We start from the raw sequence: 17,947 nt of genomic DNA on the forward strand, positions 1-17,947 counted from the left end.
CAACCTAGACAGCATATTAAAAAGCAGAGACATTAGTTTGCCAACAAAGGTCCATCTAGTCAAAGCTATGGTTTTTCCAGTAGTCATGTACAGATGTGAGAGTTGCACTATAAAGAAAGCTGAGCACTGAAGAGTTGATGCTTTTGAACTGCGGTGTTAGAAAAGACTCTTCTGAGTCCCTTGGATATCAAGGAGATCCAACTAGTCCATCCTGAAGGAAATCAGTCCTGAATATTCATTGGAACAGCTGATGCTGAAGCTGAAACTCCAACACTTTGGCCAATGATGCAAAGAACTGACTAATGGGAAAAGACTCTGATGCTTGGAAATATTGAAGGTGGGAGGAGAAGGGGATGACAGAGGATGAGATGGTTTGATGTCATCACCGACTCAATGGACATGAGTTTGAGTAACCTCCAGGAGTTGGTGATGGCCAGGGAGGCCTGGGGTGCTGTAGTCCATGGGGTTGCAAAGAGTCGGACACAACTGAGCAACTGAACTGAACTGTGTGGAATATGTAGATATTTGGAACCATGCTAATCTTTGATTTATGATAAATTTCAAATTGGTGACTGTGATGGTTAATTTCATGTGTCAACCTGGCTGAGTCATGGTACCTGGATAGATCAAACATTATTCTGGATATTACTTTGAGGTTAGTTTTGATGAGATTAATATTTAAAATATTGGACTTTGGGTAAAGTAAATTGCTCTCCTTAATGTGGGTGGGCCTCATCCAATCAGATGAAGTCGTGAATAGAACAAAAGACTGAACTAAGCCACACAACAGAAAATTCTGCAGCAGACTGCTTTCAGACTTAAACTGAAGCACTGGCTTCTCCTGTGTCTCCAGTCTGCTAGCCTCTGCTGTCAGATTTTGTACTTGCCAAACTTACACAATTACATGAAACAATTTCTTTCAAAAAATTACACATACATGCATATCCTATTGGTTCTGTTTCTTTGGAGAACCCTGACTAATGCAGTTGACTTGGGGGAAAAAGTTTAATAAATTTACATTATATCCATCAGTTAATAAATAAGCATTGCTTGAGGGCCTACTTATGCTTTGGATGATATCAGAAAGCACATAAGATACAATACCGCTCCCTTTCTCTTCCTTTCACAGTGACAGGCCTGATTATTATGGTGAGGAGAAGAGGAAAAACTAGCAAACATAGTGAAATACTGCCTTGCAGTATTTATAGGAAGGTATTTTCCTAAAAGTTATATGAGTTTGATCAGAAACGTTTGGATCAGAAAAGTTCAGGATGTGGCAGGACATCAATAAAACTTGCTAAGATTCTCTGAATCATGCTTATCTTTGAACATTCTGCATTACTTTAGGACTGAGGGCTTCCCTGGTGTCTAAGTCAGTAAACAATCCACCTGCAATGCAGGAGATTATCTGCAACACAGGAGATGTGGGTTAGATCCCTGGGTTGGGAAGATCCCCTGGAGGAGGAGATAGTCACCCACTCCAGTATTCTTGTCTGGGAAATCCCAAGGTCAGAGGAACCTCATGGGCTACAGTCCATGGGGTCACAAAGAGTCGGATATGACTGAGCAACTAAACCACCATCACAAAATGCATGGCTGCTGATAAGGGGCCCTAGGTTCAAAAAACTAAGATCATGGCATCTGATCCCTTCACTTCATGGCAAATAGATGGGGTAAAAGTGGAAACAGTAGCAGACTTTATTTTCTTGGGCTCCAAAATCACTTCAGGCGATGACTGCAGCCATGAAATTAAAAGATGTTTGCTCCTTGGGAGAAAAGCCATGACAAACCTGGTGTATAATATTAGTCGCTCTTTGTGACCCCATGGAGCCTGCTAGGCTCCTCTGTCCATGAAATTCTTCAGGAAAGAATACTGGAGTAGTTTGCCATTTCCTTCTCCTAGATGGCATATTGAAAAGTAGAGACATCACTTTGCCAACAATGGTCTTTATAGTCAAAGCTATGGTTTCTCCTGTAGTCATGTACAGATGTGAGACTTGGACTGTAAAGAAAGCTGAGCACCAAGGAATTGATGGCTTTTGAACTATGATGATGGAGAAGACTCGTGAGAGTCCCTAGGACAGAAAGGAGACCAAACCAGTCAGTCCCAAAGGACATCAACCCTAAATATTCACTGGAAGGACTGATGCTGAAGCTGAAGCTCCAGTACCTTGGCCACCTGATGCAAAGAGCTGACTCATTAGAAAAGACCCTGATTCTGGGAAAAAATGAGGGCAGGAGGAGAAGGGGACAACAGAGGATGAGATGGTTGGATGGCATCATCAACAAAATGGACATGAGTTTGAGCAGACTTCAAGAGATACTGAAGGACAGGGAAGCCTGGTGTGCTGCAGTCCAGGGGATTGCAGAGAGTCAGACATGACTGAGCAACTGAATAACAACAGCAAGGTCAAGACACAGTGAAAAGAAAACTCTGGAAGGACTACAGTTCCACAGTAAAAGCTCTGGTTTTTATTCTCTGACCAAGACAAAATGCAGATGGCTTAGAGTTGGAATCTCTCTGTCTCTGTCTCATTCACACGTTCAGGGGTGACAGAGGATAGAAAAGCACACAGATTCACAAATGCTAGGATAGCGGCTACAATTCCAGTGCTTTATACAAAAGTCTCAGTTACCTCATTCAACCCAGGCCACAGAGTAGATGGGGGTTATGCAGTCTCTAATGGGATGAGCAGAAAAATTTCTCTTGAAAGGCACAGTGAGTCCCAACTTTAAACACTGTGGAATAGCTGTGGACTCCCCAGGGAAAAAGGCAGCCAACAAATCTACCCCACAAGAGTCATTAGGATTTCTGAGACAGAGCTCAGAGCTGCTTCTAAGGCATAGAGCCAAGCACAAACAGCACCAAATACGATAACTCTCTTGCACAAAAGGAAAGCACAGGCTTTCTTTTCATGTGGCAGGGTGGGGCTTCCAGGCCCGCACTGGCCTTTCACCATCGTGATCAGAAACAGAAGCTGCTGATGTAAAGGTCAGCAGCATGCAGAGCTTGTTTCTACCCTGGTGAGGAGAGTTTTCCCCAACTGAAGGCATCTAATTGGTCGTTGATGAGTCACAGATGCTGAAGTACACAGGCAGAAGCATCTGATTGGCTGTCACCCCTTTTCAGCATTGCCAGCCACCAGGTCTGTGATGGATGATACAGAAGGAGCAAAAGCTATCGTTTGGATCAATTAATATGATGAGATGGGGTGAGGGGACTTACCTTTTCCCACATCCCTAACCTAATAACTATCCCTGCGGTTTCATTTCCTCAGTGCTTGTTAGAAGGTGCTTTTTTAAAAGTAGTTCAGTAGATAGGAAACTTTTGAATGCTGCGTAAGTGTCAGGTCTCATCATTTTTTATTTCTTTCTGCTTACATCAATGAGATGAGGTTTACAAGCTGCAGGACAAATACAGAAACAGTGGTGACAAAAAGCTCAAGGAGTACTCTGGCCACCAGAAAGGCTGAGGGAATAGGAGTTAGAGCCTCCAAGATCCAATTCTGATCTTAGCCTGGTATTGATGCTTGGCTCAGAAACCTCCAAAAGTCATCCACAAGATAGATATTCTTTCTCCTTTTCACCAATCTCCATGCTGTTTATTTCGACTTGAAGCTTGGGCTCTCAGACCACACAGTGGAGCCTCTCAGACATAGACTGCATTCCAAATGTTTAATTGCTATATTGTAAAAAAGATAATTACCATGTGCACAGGGCTTTACATGCAGTATTCATTTTGTATTCATGGCAACAGTGCAACTACATGCTCCTATCACCATTTATAAGAGGACGAGACTGAAAACCAGAATGTTAAGTGATATTAACAAAGGTATTGAGAAAGTGAGGGAGCCAGAGGGGACCCCAGAACCTGCCTTCTGATGGTGGCAACACAAGAAAGTGATAACCATCCTGGTCAGGGAGTACAGCCCTTTGAGTTCTCACTTACAGATCGTCGGATCTGGACTTTATTTATCAAACAATTAACTGGGCTTTCTGTGTGCCAGGCCTTGTATGTGCTGGAGCTATACAAATAACTGATATGTGGATTTTGGTCTTAAGATGCTTACAATCCAGCAAGGAAATGGGTCAGTATTGTATGGTAGGATAAAGGCAAGGCTGCGGGAATGGCTTCCCTCTCCAATATTCTTGCCCGGAGAGTCCTATGGACAGAAGAGCTTGGTGGGTTACAGAGCAACTAACACTTCCACTGTCATGCCCAGAGTAACATGGAGCCCAGACAGGGAACAACTCAGTGACTATGGAATTTAAGGTTTTCAAAGCATTTAATCTTCATGGTTCCCAGTTTCACTATCTTCATTTGACATGTTTAGCCCAGGAAGAGATCCTTAACATAGTGTCCATGAACAGGGACCAGAGTTACTTTGAAGCTCCTTAAAAGTCTGTACATGTGGTATCCATATGTGCATCTTTAGATACGAAAGGACCAGGTTCCAAAAGTGTTCCTTGACCCACAAAAAGCTAAAATCTCTGATGAAGCCTCTTTAATCTCTTCTTCCTCTAACAACCTAGCTATTTCACCAGATATCAAGCTAAGAGAGGTAGAAATGAAATGCCTACTCAGTCACTCAGTTGTGCCCAACTCTTTGTGACCCTATGGACTGTAGCCAACCAGGCTCCTCTGTCCATGGGATTTCCCAGGCAAGAATACTGGAGTGGGTTGCCATTTTCTCCTCCAAGGGATCTTCTGGAGACAAGGATCAAACCCATGTCTCCTGTTTCTCCTGCACTGGTAGGTGGGTTATTTACCACTGAGCCACCTGGGAAACCCAGAAATGAAATAGTAAAATCTTAATAACACTTTCCAGAAAATATATACTACACACAAGTGGTACATAGTTGCAGTGACCATTGTTAGTCATCTAGATGTCCTTTTAGAAGCGCTCCAATCAAAGATCTCATGGCTCCTGAGACATCATAAAATTCAAAGAACGTCTAATACAGAGAGGCTGAGCCACTGAGACGTTTGCTATAGAATTACCAGAAAGGAAAAAAGAAAAGCAAAGAAAGGCAGGAAGAATGAAAGAGGAAGAGAAAGAAGGATTTTAAAAAAGGGAAGGAAGGGAGGAAGAGAGGAAGAAAAAACACAGAAGGTTACACCTGGGATTTCAGAATTACTTTCTTCTCTGTAAAAGATATTAAAGGCTTTTTATTTACTTTGGACAAGATAGTTAACCATATGAAACTATCAGAGGCCAATAAGCCATTGAATCCAGATGAATTACTTCCGTGAAAGTAAAGAATGCACTGAGGGAGGCTAAAGAACATCCGACTTAGAGTCCTTTTATAACTCTTCATCGCAGCCAGCCCTATTCTCTCTTGGGCAGTCATCCCGGTCTCACAGCTGGAGCCTCCTAACTCTGACCAACAAGCTCAGCCAAGCCTGGGCACTCACTTGGAGGCGGAAAGCGAAATGTTCTCAAGTCAGGGACAAATTAAGGATCCCAGATCATGAGTTTGGAAGCTCCATGTTGTTTGACTTTGTGTGCCACTCTGACCTTGGATCAAAGCTTGAGAATCTTGGCTTCAGACTGTTGTTTAATTAACAATCGCCAGTTTTGTCATTTGACGTCTAGATCTCTGCTTTGGGTCCTGCTTGTTTTCCTAGCAGGAATCTAGAATCCTTTGTTGATTCACCCCTTTCCTCCTTGAGACTGTGGTCTGTAAGAGAAGTGCATGCTACCACCATTCTATCTGCAGTTGCTGCTGTGAGACCACAGGCTGACAAACATCCTTGTTAAACTGACCCCTATTCCTTCTTCCCTACTTGAACCCCAGGCTCCTCTAACCTCACAACTTAATGGCTCTTAATTCTATCCTGGCTGCTTTATTTAGTTACATAGGCCTTGGTTATTTCCTGCAGTCCTTCCCTATGCTGCCTGACCCTTCTCTGTGCCCTGCAGGAGGTCAGATATGGTGTCCGGGCTGTAACACTGGGACCACAGTATAACACCAAACAGGGCATGATAGAACAATACAACATTTGAAAGGACTGGAATTCATCACATCAGTGAAAGTTCAAAAGCAAATTCAGGAGATTTAGAGATCAGGAAACCCATCCTAAACCATAAAGAGATGTGGAACAGTGTTCAGGGAAAGGATATAGAGCATTAGAAATGCATAATGGTTAACAAATCATTACTGATTTATAAAAAGGAGTCCCAATTTGATAAGCCTGTGTTATTTTAATAAGTACAATGCAAGAAGCAAGATAAAAGCAAATTAAGGGACCTCATTCATTTCCCCTAAAAGCTTAATGCCATTCCACCCAAAAGATTAATATGTGATGACAATCATGTACACATTTACATGGCATTAAATAAATGGCTTGAGAGCAATTACAGGGTTGAAAACCAAGAATGATGGACAAAAATCACTGTCAGATGATGCAAACTGAGGAACTAGGTGCTGAAAAGACCATTATCTGTTGGCAATCATTCATCTACTGGCTGGATAACAACAGAATATGTAACTTTCCAAGTAGCTAAATATTAACTGTTGTTGGTAGGGGAGATCTGGCTTGTGCCTAGAGTTTGATAAGAGAACATTTGGAAGTGAAACCCTCTATTTAACCTCTTTAAAATGAAATCCAGAAGGAATCCCAGGCCCTCTGCAAGGGTATGCTTTACTGGGATCCTTAAAGAAGGCTGGGTTTGCCCTTGAAGAATTAATAGCATCCATTAAAGAAAATGCACATGAGACAGCATTGAATATGAGGAAGCAGACTAGGGGAATGGAAAACCAGGTTCTGGAACCAAGTCTGCCATCTACCACCTATGTGGGGTTGGGCTACCTCAGACCTCAATTTCCCCATCTGCACAAAGAGGTACTTGGTCATATGCTGTGTAAAACCTCCCAGCTGTGGAAGCTTATTGTTCTGTGGTTCTGTGACATGCATATAAATCCTGTGCATGTCATATGCATCTCATGTATGCAAGGTGCTCACTCTGGGGTCACTACTGACTCCAGCATCAGAACTAAATTGAAATATTGATTTTTGTATCTTTCCTCTTCTGAATTCTACACCTGTTTCCTCCATGTTAGTGATGACATCCCCACTCAGGCACCACAGCATTGTGTCTACTGGGAGGACAATTCACACTGAGGAACTACTGGCCTCACTCTTCCACCCAGGGCTTTCATAGTAGCTCAGAAGGTAAAGCACCCACCTGCAATGCAGGAGACCCAGATTCGATCCCTGGGTCGAGAAGATCTCCTGGAAAAGGAAATGGCAACTCACTCCAGTATTCTTGCCTGGAGAATTCCATTGACAGAGAAGCTTGGTGGGCTACAGTCCATGGGCTTGCAAAGAGTTGGGCACGACTGAGCGACTAACACCAACACACAACACACACCCTTCTATCCAACCAGCAAGCTCAGGCCAGTCCACTTCCCTCACATGTGTCACTGTCCCCACCACTCCCATTGCTGTTAAACTAATTTACACGTCTGTCTCGTCTCACCTGGATCATGCCTTCAACGTTCTAACAGAGCTCTCAATGTCATTGTTTGGCCTCCTGTTTATCAGTCAGGGAGAGGTTAGGGAAGCAGAAGTTGCTCTATTTATGCCAGGTATAAAGGGTTTCATGTAGGAAATGATGCTGCATAAGTGCTGGAAGAACTGGGAGAGCAGAGAATAAGGAAGCTGATATTAAAGATCAGGGAAGCTGACACCTAAAGACTCATCCTGAAGCAATAAGCTCACCAGGAAGATGCTGTGAATGTCACATTTTCCCTTGGGTCTTAGTGCAACTCCTTTAAGAAAATAATGGCTTTGCCTTCTTTTCTGCCTTAAAAATCTTGCATGACTGCCTCTCATTAATCAACTGTAATGTAAAACAATAAGTCAAAGAGTACTCTGGGAAAGGAAATGGAGAAGAGAATTGGAGAAGAGGTTGCGGTGATACTGAGTTGTCAATAGATAATCTATCTTACCCTTTAATTTTGTTCTCTAAAACGTAGCCAGATCTTTCTATTAAAATTCGATCATATCACTCTTGGCTTAAAACTCCTTAATAGTTTCTCATTCCTTTTAGAATGAAAAAAAAAATAAATGCCTTAATATTATTCACAAGACCCTTATATGATCTTGCCCCAGCTTTTTTAAAATTAATTTTTATTGGAGTCTAGTTGCTTTACAGTGTTGTGTTAATTTCTGCTGTACAGCAAAGTGAATCAGCTATTCAGTTCAGTTCAATCACTCAGTCGTGTCCGACTCTTTGTGACCCCATGAATCGCAGCACGCCAGGCCTCCCTGTCCATCACCAACTCCCAGAGTTTACTCAAACTCATGTCCATCGAGTCGGTGATGCCATCCAGCCATCTCATCCTCTGTCGTCCCCTTCTCCTCCTGCCCCCAATCCCTCCCAGCATCAGGGTCTTTTCCAATGAGTCAACTATTTGGCCACTCATGAGGTGGCCAAAGTACTGGAGTTTCAGCTTTAGCATCATTCCTTCCAATGAACACCCAGGACTGATCTCCTTAAGGATAGACTGGTTGGATCTCTTTGCAGTCCAAGGGACTCTCAGGAGTCTTCTCCAACACCACAGTTCAAAAGCATCAGTTGTTTGGTGCTCAGCTTTCTTCACAGAATCAGCTATATATATACATATATCTCCTCTTTTTTGGATTTCCTTCCCATATAGTTCACCAGAGAGCACTGAAGTAGAATTCCCTGTGCTATACAGTAGGTTCTCATTAGTTATCTATTTTCAACATAGTATCGATAGTGTATATGTGTCAATCCCAATCTCCCAGTTCATTCCACTCCTCCTTTTTCTCCCTTGGCATCCATACACCCCAGCTTATTTCTCTAACTCATTTCTATGTCTTAGCTACCTTTAAAACCTCACAAATTAGTTTTGAATGAGCATTTGAATGGGAAACCCTAAGTGAAAAATGATACTATGTTCTGTATAGAGGAGATCAAGGTTGGCTAGAGAGGGATAATGTTTTGAATAACATTTAATTGTAAGAAATTTGGATTTGATGTAGTAGGAAATAGGCTCTTAAATAAAGGGGTGGTTTTAGTGAAAAAAATACCTTAAGAAATTTGGTCTTGGGAGACTACAAAGTAAGGGTAGGAATCTAAAGAGATAGGCAACTAGGACTTTAGCACAATAATAATGATGCAAGTAAGAGGAGAGGCAGACAGTGGTGGTAACCAAGGGGATGCTGCTGCTGCTGCTGCTGCTGCTGCTAAGTCGCTTCAGTCGTTTCCGACTCTATGCGACCCCATAGACGGCAGCCCACCAGGCTCCCCCGTCCATGGGATTCTCCAGGCAAGAACACTGGAGTGGGTTGCCATTTCCTTCTCCAATGCATGAAAGTGAAAAGTCAAAGTGAAGTCGCTCAGCCGTGTCCGACTCTTAGCGACCCCATGAACTGCAGCCTTCCAGGCTCTTCCGTCCATGGGATTTTCCAGGCAAGAGTACTGGAGTGGGGTGCCATTGCCTTCTCTGAACCAAGGGGATAGAGGACAAATAAGAAACCTCCTCCTAAACCTTTTCATGGCAGAATTAATTGGCCTTGGTAGGAGAATATATGAAGAAGAGGGAATAGGTAGGGTGTTTTTATTTTAATGTGAAATGATGCTAATGTGACTTATTTTTATTTAAAACCAGTTAAAAATTTTAAAATGATGGATATATTAGATTTGAGGGATTGCTGGAAACAGTTCCAATTTTTCAGCTAAATAATGCCTCAAAGTTAGCAGCTAATTATGCTCCAATTATCCAGTTGGTCTGAATTATCCATATAGTTGTACCACTTCCCACCTTTGCTTTGCCCCATTTAAAACAGCCTTATTTTGCTCATTGCCAATTCCACAGCATCTTTTTAAGCAGAAAGCATTCCCCAGAGCAGCAGAGTTTAAGTTCAGTGGTTTCTGTCTTCTTTTAAGGGATGTGCACTCTGGACAATTGGTGCTGTCAAAAGCTGAGGAGAAAGTCACCTGGATTTGTGTGACGCAACTTGGTTTTTCAAAGTCTCTTTTCCATCCTTCAAAGAGAGTCCACAGTATCATTTTAAATAGAATCAACAGTTCAGAATAGAAGGTGCAAGCTTTAGGAAAATAGGGTTACTCATTGACAGAGATGTTATCTATTTTTTAAAAGTAAGTAACTGCCTCAGTAATAAAGAATCCGCCTGCCAATGCAGGAGGCACAAAAGATGCAGGTTCGATCCCTGAGTCAGGAAAATCCCCTGGACGAGGAAATGGCAATCCACTCCAGTAGTCTTGTCTAGAAAATTATCTGGACAGAGGAGGCTGGTGGGCTACAGTCCGTGGGGTCGAAGAGTCAGACACGAGTAAGCACGGCACCACCAAGTGGTAAATAAATTTACAGCAACTTTAAGAAGGGATAAAAATAGATCTATATACAAAATAGAAACAGGCTCGCAGACATGGAAAACAAACATATGGCTACCAAAGGGAAGAGGGAGCAGGGAGAGACAAATTAGGAATATGAGATTAATAGATACAAACTACTGTACATAAAATAGATAAGCAACAAGGATTTGCTGTATAGCACAGGGAATTATGTTCAAATTTTGTAATAACCTATAATGGAATATAATCTGGAAAAAATAACTGAATTCATACACTGTACACCTGAAATTAACACAACACTGTAAATCAACTGTACTCCAATTTAAAGAAAGAAAGGATGTTCTGAAAGGATAAAACTCTCAGTATTTGTTTATGAGACTGGATTAGTTTTACATTAAAAAAATAATGAAATCATCCTTGGCACTGTCTGCTTCAGGATTTTGCATCATTATCATTCAGCACTTCAAAGGGACATACATTATTTTCTTGGCCAGTGTCCTCCATTCTGTGAGTATTGATACCTTGCTCTCCTTAGAGAATAAGCATCTGCCTGAGCTTCTGGGAAAGTTAGAGAAGGGCAAGAGAAGGAGTCACTTCTTTCTCATAAATTGTTTCTGGGTGGCTTCTTGGACTCAAGAAAAGAGATTACAACCAGGACGTGCTTGAGCTTCATGCTCAGGGCTTCTTCAACCCGTGGGACAGTTTACTCTCTGCATGGCTTGGGGAGAAGCCCAAGGAGATGCCCTTTCGCCACGGGGATTGTATCTTAGTTTAAGTGAAATGTTTGTTCTAACTTAGACAATCACCTTGTGGGGAAGGGTGGACTCATACACATAAAGACACCTTCTTTCTTCTTAAGTAACCATGAGGCCATGAATAATTGAAAATATTAATACCAAAAAATCACTCATGTTGCTCATCAGAGAGAGAATAATAATATTAAATTATGATAGTTAAAATTATAACCTCATTGTTATTATTTCAGGCCCATTATTAAGTCAGTATATGACCCATTTGCATGACTTTTAACCTTGTTGAGCTTTAAGTTGTCATTTCATCTACCCCCTGTAGGAAAATGATTTGGGGCTTCGAGCTGTATGATGAATTAAGCAGCATAAATCCACAGGTTTGTACTATTTCTCTACAGAATGTAGATGATAAATTCCCCTTATAAACAGTAGTGGAGTTGGGCTTGTTGATGCAGCCTAGGGGCTCACTGGTCTCAGCAGGAAGCACATTGACATTGGCAGAAATATATATATTTTTAAAATTGTGTATGTTCCTGAAATACAGTTGAAGCTTTACCAAATTTCTCAAGCCTATTCTTATATAAGCATAACATTCTTTTAAAGAAACAAAAATATACTCTCTAGTCAAGAGAGAAATCAGAGACTTGTTTATTCAATTCAGTTATAAAATTCCAAACAGTGGAACTGAACTAATGTCACTTTCAAAAATAAATGCCTTAAAACATCATGCTAAAAAAGGAAAAAGCAAAAAAAAAGCAAGAAAAAATAAATAATATGTAAAAAAATCATGCTAATACCAATGCATAACCATCACTCCATATTTTCACTGTTTTCATGAAATTGTTTACACATTCCCTGCTTTCTTGCAAGCATTCGATACAGAACCTAACATGACTGGTAGGCAAGAGGGATGAGGTATAGTAGAAGACAGCATGCTAGGCTGGCTTATGCCATGCCTGGTCTAGGCATCTAAAGGAGGCTTCCCAAGTGGCTCAGCAATAAAGAATCCGTCTGCCAGTACAGGAGATGCAAGTTTGATCACTGGGTTGGGAAGATACTGTGGAGAAGGAAATGGCAACCCACTCTAGTATTTTTGCCTGGGAAATCCCATGAACAGAGGAGCTTGTCAGGCTACCATCCATGGGGTCACAAAGAGTTGGACATGACTTAGCAACTGAACAGCAACAACAAGGCGCCTGTAGTCCTGGATTCAAGTTCTGACTGAGCTGCTTGACAGTGTGTAGCAGGTACTCTCAGGGCCCAGCTTGTGTCTCCTCACTCTGGCAATTGGGGGTGCTCGGCTCTGCCCTCTGTGCCTCAACGGGTGTTGCAAGGATGACAAAGGTGAACATGTAAGGTGCACATGTTGTGTGTATGAGTCCCTATAGAGGGTATCTATATGGCTGAGCCCTGACTTCGGCTTACCAGCACCTGTACCTCTTTAAGAGAATGCTCGTGCACTGATGCTCACCTCGCTGCCAGTGAAGCAGGCTGGATATGCTCAGTGAAGTATTATTGCCTCCTGGGAGCAACCCTCAAACAATGAGGGTATACAAACTCCACCTCCCTCAGCCTAAGCGGGACAACTGAGACACATGGTCTACCCTAGCTCCCAGAGTTTCCCCAGCAGAATTAAGCTCCACTCTCCCATGGTGGGGTGCCTTGATAAAGCACCCTTGTATTGGCTTCCCCCACTTCCCATGTCTCATTTCCCTACTTCTCTTTTCCTTCTGGGGGAACCCAAAATAACACATAGTTGTTAACCTTAGGAAGGTCAGCCAACTACGTACTGTCTCATGTAATAAATGGCAGAATTTGACAAAGCTTCCTTCCAGATATAAAATTCTATTATTTTAATGTTTCCCCCACTTCTCCTTTGAACTTGAAGAGAGGTATCTGGAATATATAACTGGCACTAGTGACCAATTTGTAGTTTTCTTAACACCTTTCCAAACTAAAAACTTTGACAATGAGAATGCACAAAATCAATGGTAGTGGGAAGTCACATAGTACATTTTTTCCTAGCATATAGTTCCAGTTTTGAGTTTCTTCATTTTTTGATGGCAAAGTTAGACCTTAAAAAAAACAATACATTATTCATTATATACCTTGAAAAGGCCTTAAAAACCTATTTGCAGAAAACAGGACAAATATATACCCTATATGGCTACTCATATATAGATAATATGTATACCTTATCGTCTCATCCTTTAATTAATGACATCCTTGCCACATGCCTGTGAGCTCGAGAAGGCAAAGCTGAGTAGCACAAATTGCCAGATGAGAAAACTAAAGCTTAAAAAATGTTAAGGGGCCGTGCAGGAACTCAGGCCTTTCCTGTCTGGGATCTGTGCATTTTCTGCCACCTTCATTTCTTCCTGTTATCAGCAGTTCTGTTATATATTGAAAGTGTCTGTATTCTCTTTGGTGGAGTTTCTTTTCAGGAGTCCTGTTTTCTGAACTTTGGTAATACCATTGAAGAAACATTGAAGCAAAGGTCACTTCCTACTTGGGAGTGGGATGGAAATGGATGCTCCATTCAAGCTTCCTTTTGCACTTCGTGGGTCATGTTAAATGTCTTATTGGCATTATCTCATAGAATTACTGTTGAAGCATAGTAGGTCTAACATTGGGAAACATACTCAGAGAATGTAATAAATGAAGGTATTTTCAGACTTGCAAAGAGCAATCCTGTTTACCTCCCTTCCATCCCCTGATCACAAGTGAATTTCTGAAATGAAATAAAAATATCCTTGATGAGTGTCACAGTAGAAGCTGTTACAGTCATTTTCACTGTGAATGATCTTAGGCCATTTTCTAAAAACAGATCTAAGGGAGGAAAGGGAAACATCCACAGATTGATCATCTTAAATAGAAAAAAAAGAAAGGTAGAGAAACAATGGGGACCATGATAGTGATCAAAGAGAATGTGGAACAGTGTGGCAACATATCTGGTTTGACTGTCTGCCTGAGTCCCAAAGAATCACAGAAGAAATTCACTGGCTGTGTTATCATGGGAAAGTCATTGACTCTTCATTTTTTTTGTTAAGATCTATTTACTTATTTATTTTTGGCTGTGCTGGGTCTTCTTTATTGAGAGTGGGCTTTCTCTAGCTGTGGATAGTGAGGACTACTCTCTAGTTGCAGTGTGTGGGTTTCTCATTGCAATGGCTTCTCTTGTTGTGGAGCATGGGCTCTAGGGCATGTGGGCTTCAGTAGTCGTGACACACAGGCTTAGTTGCTCCATGTCATGTGGGATCTTCCTGGACCAGGGATCGAACCCATATCCCCTGCATTGGTGGTGTGTTTTCAACCACTGGACCACAAGGGAAGCCCCATTGACTCTTCGTAATCAAAGTTTAAAATTTTTTTTTCCTATTTATAAATGATGGATTAGGAATCACATGACTGTGACAAAATAGACCATATCGTTAAACCCTGCACTTCTACATGATGCGATACCAAGTGGGTGGGGAAAACCTGACAGAAATGCTCTTCCTCCTCTAAAGTCCTCCCTGATTCTGTCATCATTTTTTCCCGTATAATGCTATGGATCCTTCTTTATAGCTCTGCAAGAACAATTATCACATCTTACTGCAATTGTTCTTATTCACCCTTCTTACTGATTGAGAATTTCTTGAGTTGTAGAGGAGTTCATTTCTTCATTTTATATCCTCTCCCCCCAGCAAAGGATCTACACACAGGAGACCCTCGATTATTGTCGATAAAATAAATGCTAATGCCTGTTTTTTTTTTTTTTTAAATAGAAGTTTAAAGTGGCAGTCATTTACCCATTCAAGGCAGCCAATATTGATAGATGTCCTACTATGTGCTAAGCAAGAAAGAAACACAGAAATCAAAATAGGAAAATAAATGCCGCTGGAAGACACAGTTATATGTGTAAGCGTGTTTATCTCTTTTCCAAGTATTTCCACCCAGTCAACCAAGGTTTGATTACATTTTTATAACTCTTATGGATCTTGAGAAAGAAAGCAGTCTCTCTTTTTAATCTCATTTTATTTGGGTGTGATAAACACCAAGGAACAGGTAAATGGTGAAATCTTTTTAATTTTTATACAAGCTTGAGCTGTGTTTGAATACCTGGTTCTAAGATTCTACATTTTGTAAGGTTATCTATTTCTGATGTCAAAATGAACCTAATTCAAATACATGCCAAAAGCTTATTTACAGTTTGTTGCCGGTGCTTCCTTCAGCTGCTGATATACCTCATTGGCTACAGGCCAGGTGGGCAGTAATTTTCTACATATTTCCACTGCACAGCAAGAAGCAGTTAATTTCCAGGCACATATTGCTTTAATTTCTGTTAGTCCAATCATTTTTCAGTACAGTACCAGGGTCCTCCTGCCAGGGGCTATAATTTTATAAGAGTAGAACTCTTGAAAATGTGTAGGAGAGATGAGTAGGCATGCATGTAGTGCTTGCTATCTCACTTTGTTCTGTGCAAAAAGCCTCAGGAGGAAGCTTTGGGAGGTAGTTTCATTTGGAGATAGTGGTCGATCTTGGATGAACTCTGGAGAAAAACTCAGATGTTTTCCCTTGGAGTTTAGTCATTGGAATTGAGAAGGGGTACCATGTTCCTGAGATGATGTGGAGAGTGTACTGGCCACACATGCTACTGTTTCCCTCCTGTGCTTCATTGTTTTTTTTTGTTTGTTTGTTTTGTTTTTTAAGGAATATTGATTCTCAGTTAGAGTTGGAGTTAAAGAGAACCAATTTATTCTGTGCCTGTCAGAACTCTAATATAGACAAGAGGAGAAGCAGGGGGCCAGTGACGGTTCTGGGAAAACAAAAAAGCCAAATGCATGTACAGAGGACAAACGGCCCGTTACTGGTCCAGAACCCTAAGGGCTTTATGTAGCTGGCTTCAGAGGTACAATGTCATATGCCAGCAGAAGGCTGGTGTGTAATGACACCCGCTGAAATTGTAAGCAACATGTCAGAGTCCATAGCATATGTCTTGAGTGTGGCTTATAGGAAAGGACACATCCCAAATAAAGAGTGACCCAGCGTCTAAGTTATCAAATGACAAACACTTTTGTCTTGTCCTTTTTGGCAGGGAGATTGCCCAAGAGAGTGGGAGAGGGACTATGAGGAAAATTTCCGTGTCACAAGTACTCATTCAATAATATAATATATAGTGCCTACTATGTGACATTCCAGTGTTTTTCATTGTTTAAAACTCACAAGCCTATTAGTGGGTCATGGAATCAATTTTACCAGTAGCCACTGGATTTTTAATGACATAAAATTAAAAAAAAAAAAAAGAATAGACTAGAGTGGAAGAAAATAAAATATAGCAGATTGTCAGGATATAATTTCATGCAACTTGTTTCAGTTGTGTGCATGCATGTCTATCATACATATGTGAAGATATGTCTATAGGTATATATCCATTTATAAGTAGATGTATATGTAAATTTATTTTATATATGAGATAAATAGATTAAGACATGATATAAATGCATTGTTTTACTGTATCTTATCAAAAGAGTTTGAAAGCCAATGATATAGATCCTAAGAAAGATACAAATAAATATCAAGCACATATATACAGCTGTCCTTTGGAATCTTAAAATCTAGTTAGAAATAAGAAACATGAAGGAAAAAGAAACAACTGTTTTATTCACCACTCAGCACAATCAAGGTGCACAGGTTATCCCATCTAGTTCTCCTGACAGTCTCAGACACACAGCTGCTGCTGTCATTGTCTTACAGGAGGAAAAAATGAGCCAACTTGACCAAGGCAGGGCAACCCAGCCCAAATAGGTAGGGCCTTTATTCATAGCCTGGACTATTGGTTAACACTCCAATTTCCTCTATATTCTCTCACCTTTCTGAAAAGGTAGCGAATGTGTGTGAAATGGGTAATGTATACAGGGAGAAACATGAAATTTTAGAGAAGGAAGAAGGTATTATGGGCTTTCAAGAGAGGAAGGGAAGAATTTCAGGGAGGAGATAGGAGATAGGTTTTAACCTGGAGTTAGGAGGAGAAGAAAGGAAGTAGGACTGAATTCCAGACAGTGGTGAGGGTCTGAGCCAAGTCTTAGAGTAGAGAAGGAGCATGGAGTGCTTAGGACCCACAGTAGTAAACTGGTCTGGCTGGAGGGGAAGACAGATGTCTGGAAAATAAAGAGAGAAAAGGCTGAGTACAAACTGACCCTGAGAGAAGTTACACTTACCCTGAGAGAAGTTGATCATGTATCAGGTGTGGTGGTAAGAGATTTTTATATGTTATTTTATAGTATTATATTGAATACTCATGACAACTCTGGGTGGTGGATATTGTGATGCTCATTCTAAAGAGGAGTAAATGATGCTAAAGGAGGGCTCTGTTAGTTGTTCAAGATGTTATTATGGAACTAGATTCAAAGACATACATGTCCAAGTCTAAGGCCTGTGCTATGGGCATTTCTGCCATACCTTTGCTTTTGTTTGCACCCATGATGCTGAAAGCTCAGCTTCTCTGTACACTGGTGCCAAATCAGGTCTCGGAGGCAGAGTTTTAGATGCAGTAGAAAAGGATAGCTTTATTGCTTTGCCAGACAAAGGGGGCCACAGTGGGCTAATACCCCCAAAGCCATGTGTCCCCACCTGGGGAAGACAGTGAGAAGTTTTATAGTAATTGTTCCAAGAGGGTATGATTTACTTGTGGACATTCTTCTAATGGGTTGGTGGCGAGGTAAGTGGGAGTCAGCCTCATCAATCTTCAGGTCCAATTGGTCCGGGATCTCCATGCTTGTGGGCAGCATAGCATCATGAATCGTTAACTTCTCCCGCCTGGAGGGGGCTTCAGTGTCTGCAAAACAGCTCAAAGATATTGTTGTG

This window comes from Bubalus kerabau, chromosome X (assembly GCF_029407905.1).
Source record: "Bubalus kerabau isolate K-KA32 ecotype Philippines breed swamp buffalo chromosome X, PCC_UOA_SB_1v2, whole genome shotgun sequence".
NCBI classification, from domain to species: domain Eukaryota; kingdom Metazoa; phylum Chordata; class Mammalia; order Artiodactyla; family Bovidae; genus Bubalus; species Bubalus kerabau.